This window comes from Lactuca sativa, chromosome 5, assembly GCF_002870075.4.
Source record: "Lactuca sativa cultivar Salinas chromosome 5, Lsat_Salinas_v11, whole genome shotgun sequence".
Taxonomy (NCBI): domain Eukaryota; kingdom Viridiplantae; phylum Streptophyta; class Magnoliopsida; order Asterales; family Asteraceae; genus Lactuca; species Lactuca sativa.
In genome coordinates, this window is record NC_056627.2 from 25,511,000 (window position 1) to 25,524,069 (window position 13,070).

Below are 13,070 nucleotides of genomic sequence, written 5' to 3' on the forward strand. Positions count from 1 at the left end.
TAATTGAATCGTTAAATAAATGTCTAACTTTTATATATAAATATGTTCAGATTTTTATTTTGTTAAAATTATATTTTTTAAAATTAAAAGATTAAGGTTTTTATGTTTTTTGAAAAATGTACTTTTCTTAATTAACTATAATATCATTTATTATTTGCATTGGAAAGTGGGAAAACATCATTCGGATTTTGAATATTATAAACTAGGAAAGAATCCCGCGTTGCGGATGTTGGAGTTGCGGGGGTTGGAAGGTATTGCTGTAGCACAAACGCACTCATGTTCACCGCTTAGTAATTCATCGAAATTAATATGATTGTGCTTAGATTTCAATTCTATGCATCATAATTAAAGTTCCCAACACAGGGGTAAAATTGTCATTTATTGAAAATTAAGCTACCAATCATTCCTTTGAGTTTCATATGTATACAACCATTCAAAAACTCAGGATACTACACAAATAGATCAAAATCGAAATGTTTTTTACCTTACATTGACCACAATTGACCAGCAAGAAATCCAACCTATAAATTACAATCACAAATTCCTTGAATAACCAAAAAGAAGTTAAAAAAATGTAACTGATCATACATTACACATGCTAGCGCATTACAACATCAGGAATTTCAAAAGTCATTGTATACGATTCTTCACTTGCACCTTTCGCTATACACACAAAACTATGATAATTATATAATCAAACAATCGCTTGTTTTGACCATTATACCCTTTGCCCAAAAACTTTCTATTTTCCGGGCAAATAAGCTCAGGAACAACTTCTTTTGCCCCATTGCAGTAGGCTGACCGGATGGCTCTAATTACTTGGTATTGAGAAAGGGCAAAAATAAAGAAATACTTCCATTATTTTATCGATTTAGCCAAAAAAAAACAATTATTTGAAATGACTATTAATATTACCCAACTTTTTACTATATAAAGAATGGTAAAAAAAACACCCATATATACTTTACCAGGTAAAGTGGTACCCCAGTGCCTTTCAACATCTTCAACAACAGCTGTATTTTTTCTAAATACCCATAATACCTTCGAAGCCCTTCATCTTGTCTCCAATTCTCTTTCACCTTCACTTCCACCTGTTTTCATCACAACCATTATTAACTTCAATTTTCAGAATCTTGTTTTTCTTCCTACAAACTAAGCAAAATTTATGACTCCCCTCCCCAAAAATCTGGTCGTCCAATGCATTGACAGTAACTACAAAGCATAAACTAAATTAAATTATTAACAAATTACAAAACTTGAATTTAGTTATTAAAAAAAAAACTAATCAGAATCACCCTATGTCTAGTAAAAGGTTGAAATCTCTAACTATTTTAAGGTTTCTTCAATAGTGATAGCAATCAATGCTTCTTCATACTTATGTCTTTCTTTCTCATTATCACATAACACCTATTTTATTGCCATGCATAGCTCATCTACAGCATATGCACATAACAAAAAACATTTTAAGGGTTAACATGTTAACACAAATGACAAAACAAAAGATGATGCATGAAACACAAAAGAACCTGCATTTTCTCTTTCTTCACGAAGGCTAAGATTAACACTCTTGTTCATAGCCATTCCTTTTCAAAGCTGCAAGGTGCTACAAGTTTGACTTCTAGTTTTCTCCACAACTAGGCTAAGGGACTTAATGGCAAATACCTACAAAAGAATATGTACATTTATACTGGTCTTTGATTCATTTCTGCCTAACACATCCATATATCAATATTCAGAACCTCATTAGATCTTATGATAAAAAGGACAGCCTGTAAGGGTAGCTACAGGTCCTTCCCAAGTATTATTCATCTCATGAACATTCACAATCTGATCAATTTAAAGATAACATATGCTATTATGTTTACCTTTTTGCTTGGTTTTCTTGCAAAGACCAAAAGACACCAGTTATTTCCTTTCATGTGTCATGAAACTTCAGAAAAAACATTTTGTAGAGTGATTCTTGAGAGTGACATTACATCGAGCACCTGGTGGACATGGTATTCAAGGCAGATTTAGTGGGCTTCAATTAGAAAACATAAGAAAGAATGCCATTTTCTAAATCCAACACCTTATGCCTTGCTTTTGGCAATGTCTTTATTGGATCATTCATGTGCTCAAGTAGAAGAGAGACATATCCAATACACTTTGATGTAAAACTAAAATCCATAGTTTATTTAGAACTATACATGACTAAATTGACTTGTATGGATGCTAAAAGATGAAAAAGAACCCTGTCAATTAATAAATGAACGAAAACAAACCCCATCTCTAAATTGCAAATTAGAAAATCAGAAATAGTTCAAGAAGAATCATTTGAGGTTTTGGTTATTATCAAAAATGGAAAACACAACGGAAAACACTGAATCTTCTATGATTTTCAGGGGTCACTTTATCTTTATTCATGAACATACCCCAAAATCTAACCTTTTCTATCACAACAACTCAAAGCAGCAGATTCAGGTTAACAATATATAATATAACAAAATTGAATCATATTCTTCATGGCAACATCCATCTCATCTATTGTGATCCAGAGATATCATAAAGTTAGGGTAAAAGCAGGGCATCATAATTCATGACACATGAATATATCCTTTTTGTTGAAAAACACGTGAAGTGCTTTGATTCGTTATTAGATTAGTTGGCAATGACTAAAGCAAACTAACCGAAGAGAAGCATACCCCCATACTGATGTTTAGAATTGTAGATATAGTCAATGTACTCTGAAAAAAAAAATCAAAATTTAGCTTGACAGGTAAATAATTCTTACATAGAGCAGTAACCGTATATCAATATAAACAAAATTCATCAGAAAAAAGTAACTCATAGGCAGGAAAACTGGAATTACATATACACTCAAATTAAAAGCATACATTATGTGTTATTTACCTCGGTGTTGAAGATGACGGTGAAAGGTCGGCGGAATCGGCGTCGCCGGCGTCACTATGGCCATAAGGAAGAATCGATGGTGGACCGGTGGTGTATTTCATCTAAGAGCAGTGGGGAATGCGAGATGAAGTCACGAGTTTAGGTTCGTCATGGTGGTTCCTCCGTGAACGGAGGCAGACTCACCAACGTCTGCTGTCGCCGGAATCGGTGTATCCGACGCAAACTTTGCTTTAAATCAATTAACCCCAAAACTGAAATCCCAGAGCACACAATTGGATCTGATTCCAAATTGAAAGAAAAACTGAGGTTTGTTTGTTTTAAAAGCTAATGAATAATTGTGGGTTCGATTTACCTAGGTTTGTGGAGCAGTTGAGGTCGGCTCCAACCCGTCCAGCCGATGCAAAACCGGAACGAAAGTAGAAGACAGTGAAGGAATCGCGTTTTAGCAGAACCGCAAAGTCAGGGAGAGGTAGTGGATGCGCCCTGACGGTGGAGGTCTGGCCGACGTCGTTGTCGTCGTCGGTGAGATCATAGTCCAAATACTCCTTAGGTCGAACAACATTACCATGGGGGTGCAGTGGTTGAAGACGGACGGTGGAAGAGGGAAGTGTAGGGTGGTGGTTTGGAAGGAGCGTATGGAGGGTAGAAGAAACTGGAAGAGCAAAAGAGAACAGACACGTAGAAGGTAAGCGGTGGAAAAAGTAGATATGGCAAAAAAGAAAGAGCAAGAAAACAAACACGTAGATAGGAGTTTGAGAAACAAAGACATGTGTAATCCAAAGTTTGAGAAATGAAGAGGTGTGTAATCCACTTTCACTTCTAATATAAAATATTTATTCAGCCAAAGAAGACAACAAAGTAAGAGAAAATGAAAATCCAAAAAGAAAATTCCAGCCAATAACAGATAATTACTGTTAAAATGGCACTTTTTAACACTTTAGAATTAGTATGTATATATAATGATGTATAATTCAATGTTTATGTTTGTTAGGCATATGTAATCGATTATGTTTGTTATGTTTGTAGGCATATGTTTTCAATGCACACCTGAAATCCTTGCAAATGACCGTTTCGTTTTTACCTATCATATTAATTATTTATGTATGTTATAATAGATAGATATATTATATAAAAAAGTATAATATATGTAAATTTTTATTGCTTATTTAACTAACTCTTATATTATAAAACAAAATAAATATCTATTAATGGTTTCGATTTTTTTGAATATTTGTTATTTCATTGATGTTTCTCAAATTAAATTTTTTGTAATTAAATACTCTTCCAGGCAAACCATTAAAACCCCCTTATAAATAAGAGTTTACTCACACCTTGAAATCGGCATAATACTTGAAATCACAAAAACTAGATCGTTATAAGAATATGTTTAAATGTTTTAAAAACTGTCAAATAATGTTGTGTGAAAGTAATAAGTAACTATTATGTGGCGTTTTTATATTGGGTTAATCATAATGACAAATATATTGATATTAATTTTATATTATTCGTTTTATAAATCCAGTTAATGTTCACTCTTTCTTTTAACAACTATAACAGTAAATATATAAAAAAAATCAAATGTATGAAACTAATTATCAACAACGTTTCTTCTAGCGACAAAACGATGGAACGGAGGGCAAAATTAATATACTTTATAATCCATGATGATCGTCTATGTTGAAAAATATAAGGGCTAAATGTGCAATTTTTCCTAAATAATTGATGTAGTTCAATGACGTAACATGTTCGGTACAGAAGAAAAGAAAAGAAAAAATAGTAGTTTATTTTTTAATATTTTTAAATAATAATAAAAAATAAACTAACTAAAGTGACAAAGAAAATATGTTATTTGATAATATGAATACATTCAATGTTACATAAGTATTGTCATTATCATATATTCTCACTAACTAAATAATGTATAAGGTTATTATAAACCTTTTTTTTTTATTATTCTAGTTCTGTCATAATGTTGTCGGAATGTTTATTTAGTCGTATTCTGTAAGAATAAAAAATAAGTGAAAAACGATGCGTAAGAACAAAAATGAATAACAATTAGCGATAATGCATGAAAATGAAATTTGTTGTGTTAGCTTGAACGCATTCACATTACTAAAGAACCTATTATTTCAGTAAGATTTATAGAATAACACTGTCTACACAATGGTTGTCCATCCATATTATGAAACAACACGCAAAAAGGAATTAATCGCCACTCAAAAACTATTCACCGAAAATAAACTATTCGCCGCCTATATATATATATATATATATATATATATATATATATATATATATATATATATATATATATATATATATATATATATATATATATATGTGTATAACCAAAGTTTCGTTATAATTCAAACGGCAAAGCATTTTAACACTTCGAATAAACATATAGCTGACAACAAGTACCTACATTACGAACTTAAGATCAATAATTTATAATTGATTCAATGGTTGGGCTCAAATATCCTCTATTCGTGCTATTGGGCCTTTGTGGCCCAATATCATGATTATTGGACCCAATAAGTTTACCCATGTTTATTGGGCTTCCGGTGACCCATTGGGCCCAATGGGCTTTATCAGTTTTAACATGCTATTGGGCCTTAATGGTCCATTCGCATTGCTAATAAGACCCAAAACATCTATAATTTGCTTAATGGGCTATAGCGTGCCTGTAGCACACTCGACAACCTGTAATAACATACAAAGTTGGTGGGCCTCCGTTGCCCTCTTCTCTTCGTCTGTTAGGCTTACCTTTTATTCATGTAACATAAATCAGGTTGTTAAACAAGGTTATTCAATTTGAGTGGGATTTAGTGAGAAATAACGGGTGACACCAATAAGTGTCGGTCGTTGTCTGTAGTTATAACCAGAGTCTCCTGGAGGGAGAGACAGAATTTGTGTATAGATCTATACGGGTGTGACTCCCCCACACTTGAGTTGTTCGCTACATTTAGACTCGACCAGTCTAGGGTGACAAAATCTTGATTAAAACCGACATCCGACACAATGCCAAGACAGGCGAATTAGTCATTATTATGCATGGTTATAACGACTCGCATAGAGATCCATTACCAACTAAGTAATCATGGGAAATCTTATTCATTCCTTGAGGTGATACAATAATACAAAACTATCATATTATTTATATCAGAAAATATCAGGTTTTCCGGGGGAACAACATTATTCACTCCTACATACAATAGGTATAATACAAGAATAAATTTTGAATAACAATCACTGTTACATGTCTCGAATCACATACATATGCACTTATGGGATCATCACATCTTTTTCGCGAAGACTTTTTCTACAAAAAATATTAGATTTACTGGGTTTTACAAACAATACAAACTAGTTTTATATCAAACATGCTTATGAACTCACCAACATTATATATGTTGACGTTTTCAAAATAACTTGTATTCTCAGAAAATCGTTAAACTGAAGAACCTCCAAGTGTGTTTCAGGAAATTTGTTTTGTGTAATGTTAAACATCAGACAATTTACGTTTTGAAATATGTCATGTAAACAGTGTACTTGATGTGAACAAGGTCAGTTGTAATGTATTAATGCATGGTGATGTTTATGTTATGTTTCATGTACATTCATTGTGATGATATTTCAATTTAAGTCACACAAACCCTCGGACGTTTCCGCCGTCTGGTTCAAGGGTGTGACAGGTTGGTATCAGAGCTCTGTTTATAGTGAACTGACATATCTAACCACACATTGATATGCAACTATAAACCCAAAGAGGGACTAAATAACTTTGAACAAAACAAATAAAATATTATAATAAACACTGTTACTTGTGCGACTTAGAAAAATAAACATAATAACAATTCAAATAAGATGATTGGAAAATACTGACATCTCGGTTAAACCAGGACTGTTCACAGTTGTATTATGGACGAATGTAGCCTGATCAACTATTTCCTCTAGAATACAACTATCACATGCCGTGGGGTGATCACGATGGTCAGTAAACCTAAGGCATACCCTTTTGTTAACCAAGAGGAGAACATCAAACCCATATTTTATCAACTAAGACATCTTAGGGATAATAATAATTTATTTATATACCCTCCTTGCGTGTTCCTCATCACAGTCACCATGGAAGAGGAGCATCAAGGAATTCAGCTTCACCAGGCCTTGGTGGCCCACGGAATGATTGAAGACGACCCCGAGGAAGGACAAGGAGCAGCACACCGCATTGGGACCGACGAGTACACTGATACGGATTATATGTTTGAGGGGACCGATGATGACATGGAGGAGGAAGGAGACACAGATGAAGCCCCCTTCAAACCACCTACCAACAAGACACATAAGGACCACCCTGCCCCATCAGGAAATCCTGTGGGAGAGGATCGTTCTTTGGAAGCAGAGGTTGTCGCACTACGGCAACAACTATTTTCCATGGAGGCACGAGCGATGCAGGCTGAACAGGAAAGGGATGGGGTCATCGGGGAGATGACCGAGATGGCCTAGATGTTGGCACAACATTTCAGAATATGATTTCGCTACCATCGTTGGGCGCTTCCTAGTGTGTTTAGAATCAGTAGACCCCCCTACTAGTGATGTGCTCTCTTATGCTTACTATGTTATGTACTATTGACTCCATGTTTAAGTGATTACACTACTCATCGAGTTGTTATGTTGTCGGATTTTGTACCCTTACGTATGCTCTTTCGGGAAAATTTTCACGTATCAAAGTACGGATATTGTTAGTGGAAAATATTATGTGTTTTATCGTTATGTTGTTATATGCTATGTGTTTTATATTCTTGTTGTTTTGTGTAAATATATGGTATCACTTAGATGCACAATAGATTCATGGAAATTCCCAACTTAAATACAATACGAAGTCAACATCTTTCTGTTCCGTAACAGCAAGATGCCGCAAAGACCAAACCGTGGAAACAATCAACCATCGACACCACTAGAAATCAACTCAATTGCATTTTAAGCAGCTGTATCTGCTGCAGTCACAGCAACACTAGCGCATATTCACAATGGGAACAATGGTGGAGTCAACGGACAGGGGGTCGAAAGCTCAAACAACGGAATGAACCAGGGGCCTACCAAGACATGCTCCTACAAATATTTCACCAACGCCAAACTACAAACCTTTAATGGCACAGGGGGAATGATAACCTTGAAGAGATGGATTGAAAAGGTGGAATCGGTGTTCGAGATATGCAAATGCCCTGAAGAAGTCAAGCTGAAGTTTGTAGCATGTACATTTGTTGATCAAGCTCTCACCTAGTGGAATGGACATGTGGAGGCTTTGACTCTTCCCGTGGCTAATTTCATGCCATGGCTAATGTCATGGCTGAGTATTGCCCGCGTGGCGAAATTTCGAAAATGGAGCAAGAGTTATGGAACCTCACAGTCCAAAAATTCGACATCGATACTTACATATCAAGGTTTAGTGAACTGTCTCTATTGTGCCCTGGCATTATTACCTCAGAAGGAAAGAAAATTGAACGATTCATCCGGGGATTAACCTCCCCAATTCAAGGAAACATGATAGCCGCAAATCCTGAAACCTTTGATAGCGCCAAGAGGTTGGCCAAGAAGCTGTACGACCACAACAACAAAAAGGGGGAAAAAGCACGGGAAACTGAAAGCAAGAAGGAGAGTGATAATAAGAAGGGAAATAATAACAAGTGAAAGTGACGACAAGGCTTAGAGTCGTTAAGGAAACAACAAACAGTGACAGTTCATGCTGCAACCACCCAAGTCCCCGCCACACCACATGCTCCAGTCTCATCTACCCCAAGTGCTCCTAAACAGTATTCCAGGAATCTCCCAAAGTGCAACAAGTGCAACCTCCATCACAATGGTGAATGTAAGGAGATGCATTATACCAGTTGCAACCGAAAGCGTCACACGACAAAATACTGTAGGACCTATCCTCCCCAGAACCAGCAACATGGAAACAACAACAACAACAACAACAACAACAACCACAACAACAACAACAACAACAACAATGCCAACAACAATGGCAACAACACCGGCGCTAGCCACACCTGTTATGGATGTCGAAGGACTGGGCATTTCCATCGAAACTGCCCCAATATCAACAACAAAGGGAATGGAGGAACAGGGAGAATGCTGACCATGGGTCAAGGAGAAGCGGTTCAGGATCCCGCCATTGTTACTGGTACGTTTCTCCTTAACAACACATATGCATGCATCCTGTTTGATACCGGTTCAGAGTGGAGTTTTGTGAGTAATAGATTCAAACATTTGCTAAAACAACAACCCCAGAAGCTTAATGAAACCCTTACGGTGGAAATGGCAAATGGGAAAATAGAATCAACTGGGCAAATTAACGTAGGATGTACCCTAACCTTAAATCACCACGCATTTCAAAAAACTTGATGCCTGTAACTATTATGAGTTTTGATGTGATCATCGGCATGGATTGGTTGAGCCCCCATCATGCCGAAATTATATGTCACGAGAAGGCCGTTCGCCTTCATCTCCTTAACCACGAAACCCTAATCATATATGGAGATAAACTCAATATGAACCTTCGTCTTATCTCATGTATTAAGGCACCAAAGTTCCTTCAAAAGGACTTTGCATTTCTTGCTCACATCATGGATAAATCCAAGGAAGAGATCAATATTCGAGACATCCCAGTGGCTTACGATTTCCTTGAAATTTTTTCCAAAAGATCTTCCGGGGATACCCCCAGAAAGATCAGTCGCGTTCTGAATCGACCTTGTGCCAGGAGCTACACCCATCACAAAATCTCCCTATAGGTTCGCTGCTGTGGAAATGGAAGAATTGTCAAGCCAACTCAGTGAACTCTTTAACAAAGGATTCATCCGACCTAGCTTCTCACCTTGGGGAGCTCCTGTCCTTTTTGTTAAAAAGAAGGAAGGATCCTTTAGGATGTGTATAGATTACAGACAGCTGAATAAGCTCACTATCAAGAATCGCTACCCACTTCCACGAATCAACGATCTATTCGACCAGCTTCAAGGAGCAAATTACTTCTCTAATATAGATCTGCGATCCGGCTACCATCAACTCAAGGTCCAGGAAGAGGATATCCCCAAGACCGCTTTCTGAACTCAGTATGGACATTACGAATTTGTTGTAATGGCCTTCGGTCTAACGAATGCTCCTGCTACATTTATGGACCTGATGAATCAAGTTTGCCGACCATTCCTCGACAACTTTGTCATCGTTTTCATCGACAATATCCTGGTCTATTCTCGAAGCGAAGAGGAACATGGTCGACATTGTAACACCTGGTTCCTGGTACATTTTTTTATTTAGTATTTGGCATTTTGGCCTGGAACTCCGCGAGTTGGTGGCCCAATTCGTCGAGTAGAAGCGGCTTGGACGCGGGAGTTAAGTGGCTGACTCGGTGAGTCAGAGACCGGACTCGACGAGTCTGTGTTGTCTGGACAAAAACCCTAATATGAGGGTTTACACCCTATATAAACACCTTAACTCAGCCTCCCTTGTCCCTAACACTCCCCTAGAGCTGCATATCGAAACCCTAGCCGTTTGTGTGTGTGTTAAGGCCATTTTGGTGTTTTTGTTGACTTGTGAAGCTTGAAAGGAAGAAGAGGAGCTTGGTTATTCGACTTGGGGCTTGTGGATCCAGAAATCTCATCCCATCTTCAGCTTAATAAAGGTAAAATGCTCCTTCTTTGGTCTTCCATTTGGTTGTTCATCTTTAGATTGTAGATCCTGGGTGCATTTAGGGCTTTCAAGCCATTTTCAGATTTAAAGGGTGTTATGTGGACTCTAGCCTTCAGATCTGGGCCTTAAGAAGGGTCTCATGGCATAAAGGTGCCATCTTTAGGGCCATGAGAACCCCATGCACATTGTATGACACTTTATATGGATTTTTGAGCTAAAAACCCCATGCATGTGCATCAAGTTTGGAACTTTACGTATAAAATGGACATTAGGAGGACAGATCTATTGGTTTGGTGTGTTAGGCCTCATTTAAATCGACTGTTTGGAGTTTTTCAAGGTTGGACTCGGCGAGTTGCTCTTGGAGCTCGATGAGTCGGTTACCATTATGCACCAACCCCCCCTTTCTGTGAATGGGTAAGTGTAAGGAAGGAAGTCCCTTGTTGGTTTAGACGCGAAAAGTGACCTGGAAGTCATGGGACTTGGCGAGTGGTATGAGCGGACTCGGCGAGTCCATAACAATCTCCCAATCTTTGAAGATGGACTCGACGAGTTGTTCATACAACTCGGCGAGTCATAGACTGGACAAGTTCTTAAGTTGAAGATGAACTTGGCGAGTATAAGAAGGAACTCGACGAGTCGGATGAAGATGGTCCCGATGTTTTGATTGAAGAAGAACCCGTCGAGTTTTGCTAGACTCGACAAGTGGAGCCGGGGTTTTGTGTGGGATTAGAGAAGCATGGACTCGACGAGTTGGTAGGCCAACTCGACGAGTCAGGTCAACTGAATGTTGACTTTGACCAATGCTGACTTTGTCTGAACTTGGACTGACCCTGTTTAGGGTTGTATGTGCTGTGCGTTGACTTGAAGATTGTCGTGTAGGGATCAAGGAGTCGTTGGTATTCGACTTGTGTGCCGAGGATAATTCAGACACCGCATAACACTGAGGTGAGTTACTTTATAGTAGGGGTGGGTCTAAGGCCACAATACCAACCCACCAAAAAGGGGTATTTAAAAGATAATGTTCTTTGTGATAATTATCTTGGTCTGGTTATGTGTTGGTTATGAGATTTATCTGGATAGGATGTTATGTGTATGGTAGGGATTAGTTTCCCTGATAGTGGTCCCTAGGACCCAAGGGTAGGTCAGTACCCGGATATGCCTGATTGTATGCTTATATCTGTTGATTGTATGCTAGTGGTAGGGGTGAAATAGTTCCCAGTTACTGGTTGAAAGATACCGATGTTGATTACCGGTTAAAAGATACCGATGATGGTTATCGGTTGAAAGATACCGATGAAGGTTACCGGTCGAAAGATACCGACGATATCGTATGGTATGTGGTATGATGGGGGAACTCACTAGGCTTTGTGCTTACAGTTTTGGTTTTGGTTTCAGGTACCTCTTCGTCGAAGAGAAAACAGTCGGCGGTGTAGCAGTGTATCACATACACACATGTTTCCGCAAGAAGTTTTTGGGACTATCTTCTGATTTTTAATACTTATGATGTTATGGTTTGAAATACAACATTACGATTTTGTAATGGAATGTTTTATCGACAAGGTTTTGGTAAAATGTTTATTAAATGCGTTAATTCAAAAATGAAAATTTTGGCCTTGAAATATGGGTCGTTACAAGTTGGTATCAGAGCCTTGGTTTAAGGGATTCGGACACACCCTCGGGGGTTTCTGGACTCAAACCGAGGGACTAAAAGATCTTTCCAGGAAAAATGGTTTTCTAAAGTTTAAACTGAGAAATTTCTAAGAAAAACGAAGTGTGTGATGCGTGCGACAGGCCAGGCTCAAGTAAGTTTTCCCCAAGATACCCATACTTGTTATGTTATGTTATATGGTTTTGATTCAGAGAACTGCATGCTAGAATAGGACTAAGGATCTAGGAGGATGCCTTGTGTGCCTGATATATGATTCTAAGAATTGCATGCTAGTTAGGGCTAAGGATCTAGGAAGGATGCTTTATGTACCTGATGTGTGAGCTGTATGCTAGGACTGTTTAGTCAGCAGTAGGATGGCCTGGGTAGGTTATGCTTGGTGTGGTTACTCAAAGCACGAATGCTACTTGCTTTGTGCTATGGGGGTTCTGACCAGCTTCGAATAACTAAGGAGCGGATATGTAACAGTATCCGCAAGCTAGTTAGGGGGAGGTGGTGGGGACTCCTAGTGCAGCTGATGGCAGAGAGTAGGTCGAAGGTGAAGTCGAAGAAATTCTTGAGGAAAGTATGGATAGATGTGGAAGGTACTATGGGCCCGTACTACTAAAAGTAGAGGATCCGTACTCAAATCAAGGAGGGCCTAGATGGAACCGGGAAACTTGGAAGTGTGGGTGACCTCCAGAAAGTATATGTGACCCTGACATTCGTATGTTTATTGTTTCAGAATCGTGGTCACGCGGCATGGAGCAGGAGGTTCAGGATCCGGGTTAGGATCAGGCTCGGGGGCAGGATCCGAGCATGTGGAGGATGGGTTACGCGAGTTCAT

The 13,070-nt window shown here is 38.1% G+C and overlaps 1 long non-coding RNA gene across 6 annotated transcripts; it reads right to left on the reverse strand.

The window, feature by feature from the left end:
* Window positions 1–432: 432 nt before the first annotated feature.
* LOC111893963 (uncharacterized) lies at window positions 433–3,758 on the reverse strand. Of its 6 annotated transcripts, none has more exons than XR_006192137.2 (6): window positions 3,242–3,758; window positions 2,890–3,167; window positions 2,682–2,723; window positions 1,866–1,985; window positions 1,527–1,662; window positions 433–1,433 (listed from the first exon to the last, which is right to left on the reverse strand). It is a non-coding gene; the product is annotated as an uncharacterized LOC111893963 (long non-coding RNA). The 6 variants fall into 6 exon arrangements; XR_006192139.2 differs by having other exon boundaries at window positions 2,667–2,723; XR_006192141.2 differs by having other exon boundaries at window positions 2,069–2,723.
* Window positions 3,759–13,070: the final 9,312 nt, after the last annotated feature.